Consider the following 4903-nt stretch of genomic DNA (forward strand, 5'->3'; position numbering starts at 1 on the left):
CATACCCTGCAGTGCTTGTGCTAAAGTCATATTGATCTTCGTAAACTGCCTTCTTCCCGGGTTAATATGCCTCACAGATTTCTTGTCTTTTCTCTTCTCGAGCAAGAGAGCCTTCAGTTCTTCCTTCCCCTTGGATAAGTTCAAGATCATCTCCTGGAGTTGAGCATTCTGAGTATGGAGATCCTTGACAGTTTGTCCGAGGTCCATTTTTCTGTTTGCATGAAAACCGTGAGAACATTGATCCCTTTAGAACACCTGTTGTGCAATGTTATGCTATGCAATGTATGAAATGTTTTCAAGGACTTTTGGAATTTAACTTCGCATAAACTACCAAAAAAAAAAAAAAAAGGAAACTTTTTTTTTTTTTTTTTACAAAATAGAGCAAAGTTAAATCCCTAAGTCCTCGAAATGGTTAGTCCAATGCCATGATGTTATGATGTTATGATGTTAAGTAAATAACAAGCACAAGCAAGTCACACAACCATCATTCCTAAGTTTTAAGGCTTGCATGAGTTCCATAGGTAAGTACCTTCCCTACTGAAGTTTGGTTGGTTCAACCTGTCCTAGAATAGTAACCGGGTTCTAGAAGGATCTCAGATCATCGACCTTTCTTTAAGTCCACTTCAGTGCAACGCCAAGTGGTTGACCAAAGCTTCCCTAAATTCCAATCTCAAAGAGTGTAGTATCGAGTCTCAACCAACCCCAGTCGGAACCGAAGTCAGTTATCTCACTACTTTCTAATGGCTAAGATGAGTCAATTAGGGTTCTAAAGGTCTGGTTAATGCTTTGATGACACCACGCGAATGCCAAATTTTTCCTCAAGTAAACATGAGGAACATCAGGACATCCAAAGTGTCACATTAACCGTAGCCATCGTTTTAACCATTCCAGTATACGCCGGATAGTCGCGACGATCTATTGCTACTTACCTAAGGTACACTAGATCCGGGTGTAGGATCTTTCACTCAAAAATTCCCTTAAAAGAAGGAACAATTTAAAACATAAATGATTTTTAAGGTGACCTCTCTTTGTATGTCCCCAGCAGAGTCGCCAGTTCTGTCATACGGTGAACTGACTTGGGGTATTTTGCTTTTTATCGCAATGTCGCGGATAGCAAGAGTCGCCACCGACTTTTCTTTTATCCAATAAGGAAAGGTGGAAAAGAACAGGAAAGACCTCAATAGATTTTGGGTTCGGGAGGTACATTATACAAAGGGAAGGTATTAGCACCCTTTGTATCCATGGTTATCCATGGGCTCTTAATTGCTGGATCACTTATATTTTTGTCTGAAAAGTGTTGGTGAATTGTTTAAAAATGTTTCGAAAAGAGAGTTTAACTTTGTAATGATTCTCGTATGAATGTATACAAAGTATTTATCTCGTTTGATTTTGAAAATGGTTTAGAAAAATGTAACTTGGTGATGATTCTAGTATGAATGTATACCAAGTGGTGATTTTCTAGGATTTTGCAAAGTGTGAGGGGTGGGAAATGTTTTAGGTTATGATCCAGCAATTGAGAGTTATACCTTCCTAAGGTCGTTATGAACGTTTCCTATCCTTATGAGGGTAAAACTGTCCTTACTATTGTGAAGTAAGTAATTTTACCCTTTGGATGTTTAAGGGTCATCGTAGGGTCATCGATAGGTCATTGAAGGCAACAGTTGTAAGGATACCTTAGCATTCGAAGGGACGATCATCATTTAACCGTAGGCTACACCGAAGGGTCATCGAGGGACAAAATCGTGTTTTCGAAGGCAACATCCGAGGGACCATGATTTATTTTATGATGATTTAACCGAAGGGTCTTTGCTAAGTGTATCCCTACATTCGCGGGACATGACCGTTATACCGTAATACCGTAGGGCAGCAAAAAGAGGTCCAAAATCACATGTTTAAAGGTCATATTTTAAAGTCAATTAGGTGATTAGGATGAATCTCCACATTAAAATCAATACATTAAAATCAATACATTAAAATTAATACATTAAAATTAATTAAGCAATTTAGGGTGGATCTTCATAAGGGTATCCCACAAATAAAGTGGAAGGCCTAAACAACACTCTTTTCCTGGGATATGTGAACCTTTACAAAATTCAGCAAACGGGTTAGAATATCAATCAGGGTGCAATCGAGGATTACACCGCAAAAGAAAACACAGCAGCATGAATGTCAGGCAAAACAGTGCATAATTAACATAGAATAGATCAGGTTACGCATAGGACATAACAAATATCAACGGCTGTCCCGTTCGCCTCTGCCTCGCCTAGCGAGGTCCTAGCGAATGCTCGCTACATGCTCGCTTAGCGATGTGCTAGCGAGCGGCTGCGGGTTTTGAATTTCAGAACAGTATGATCTCAGCATGCTGCATGCCTTATTGCATTCAATTACAGAAATAATATAGTCGAACACTCAGGATATTCAGGCGTACTGGAATTCACATGCAAAGTCTAATTACATATCCAAAAATTCAATCATGATGTATTATGTATTTAGAGATTTACAAATTGGAAGCATAAAACAATAATGATACACAAACCTGTTTGCAATGGAGTGGTAATGCTGAATTGGCAAGTCACTTTTGGTATCGGGTTGAGTTGGGCGGCGGTAACTTCGGTGCGGATGAGCGGCCGTCAGGGTTTCTTCACTCCGACTTCTCTGGGCTACTCTCCGGGGTTGCTATGCCAGGGTTTCCGGTCGTCTCCGTCTCGGTTTTTCGTTCTCCTTTTCATTACTGAAGTGCTGGTATTTATAATGCTCTTTTTTGTGACCTAATGGGCTCAGAATGAAGCCCGAAATTTTCTGTTGTCTGTCAGCTTCGCTAGGCGAGCGTGTAGCGAACGTTCGCTAGGCGAGCGTGTAGCGAACGTGTAGCGAACGTTCGCTAGGCGAGCGTGTAGCGAACATGTAGTGAACAGGCCAGTTTGGGCCATTTTCTGGATTGGGCCATTCGTGAGCTGGGCCTTTGTTCCTTTAAGATCAGTGTCATAAAAATGAGTTGGAATGCCCTGAAAAATGTCTTAAAATATTAATGGGCAAATTTTGGGGTATGACAAATGGTTAATTAACATTTTTACTCAATTAACCATTAGATTAGATTTAATTTAAAGACTATGATTTAGATTAAGCTAAAAAACGTACTCTTAGAATAAGTTTATCCCCAAATATATATATATATATATATTATATATACATATATATATATATATATATATATATATATATAATATATATATATATATATATATATATATATATATATATATATATATATATATATATATAATATATATATATATATATATATATATATATATTATATATATATATATATATATATATATATATATATATTAAAATAATTAAATTTTGAAGGAAAAGTGACTAACAATTCTAGTAAGGAGAAGAAAATTGTTAAAATACTTATGAATATATCTAAAGTAGATGATGTTGTCACAAATTTTTCTTGGAAATCGCATGAAAGGTGTTGTGAAAATAGAAAAGGACGATGGTCATGCCGAAGGTCCCTATCCTCCCGAACAACAAAAATATTTCATGTTAGAACTAACTAGTATTGGACTAGCAACTGTCTCAATTACAAAGCAGAGCAAAGATACTAAAGAGTCTCTTCGTCCTTAAGATAAATCTAAAAGCCACCAATATGATGTTCTCTTTGATGATGTTCATCTCAATATTATCTATCCCATCAAGGATCAATATGAAAAATCTAAATCATATAGACCTTCCGATCTCCCTATTCCTAAAATTGTTGATGTAGTTTTAAACCCTAATTGAGACAAGTAAAACTATAAAAGATTAATATGATAATAATTTGTGAGAATGTTATTGAGAATTTCATGAGTGATGAAACTGGTGCGAGTAAACCCTTGCATGTAACCCTTGTTGAGGTTGATCCTAAAAGCAATTGTGAAAATGTGGTTCATGATGTCAACAAGAATCTGTCTAATGTTGCTCGTAAAGATGACATTTTGAGTGATAATGATTTAGAAGCCAATTAAGATGACGATAATAATGTTATTAAAGACTTTAGTACCAACAAGGAAGAAATAATCACATTCCAATACTATATAATGCTTTATGGTTTACGTTGTTTGTTGTGATCTCTATGGAGACTGTAATTGTTTTATAACAGGGTTTTGTCAGAAACTTATATTTTTGTATATGTACTAACACTGGGGAGAGTGTTTGAGTTAAAGTGAGAGGTGTCTTAAATTCAGGTAGAGCCGAATTAGAATTTGGAAAAGGGCACTGGATTGGGGAGTCCAGATGAGACCTTCATGTACTATTGATTACTAATTAGTGAATTTCCTTTCGTTGGGTTAATGCCCTTCAAATGTAGGTGCTTTTGCATTGATCTGGGTTAACAATCTCTTATGTTATTTATTTTGTGTATTCATTATTTGTCGTTGCACCATCACATTGTTGTGTATATTGTCTGAATATTGTGTGTGACATTTTGCCACAGTTAGAAAAGAATTTCACATGGTAATGGTACAGTTAGACTTAAAATTTTCAATGATCATGAGTTTCTTCTTCACCATGTGAGATATGTGTTGAACATGTGACTCCACAGACAAGAGGGGGTGGATTGTAGAGGTTTGAAAAACTTTGGTTGAAACAAAATTATTTACAAAATCAGAGTTTAATTTTTCTTTTGTAAAACACATGAATAAATAAGCAGCAGAAAACCAAAACAAGAATTAATGGAAATTACAAGAAATAAGGGAGAGAGATTAATACCATAGAATCATACAGGTTTGGCCTTGAATGACCTACTTTTGTCCCCCAAGAATTATTCTTGAGAGTATCCAATAAACTTAAGAGCTTTTAGAAAGATTTTTCCATGAACCTGCTTATATCAGGAAATGAACTTTTCAGGCTAACT

The sequence above is a fragment of the Lathyrus oleraceus genome, chromosome 3 (genome assembly GCF_024323335.1).
Source record: "Lathyrus oleraceus cultivar Zhongwan6 chromosome 3, CAAS_Psat_ZW6_1.0, whole genome shotgun sequence".
NCBI classification, from domain to species: domain Eukaryota; kingdom Viridiplantae; phylum Streptophyta; class Magnoliopsida; order Fabales; family Fabaceae; genus Lathyrus; species Lathyrus oleraceus.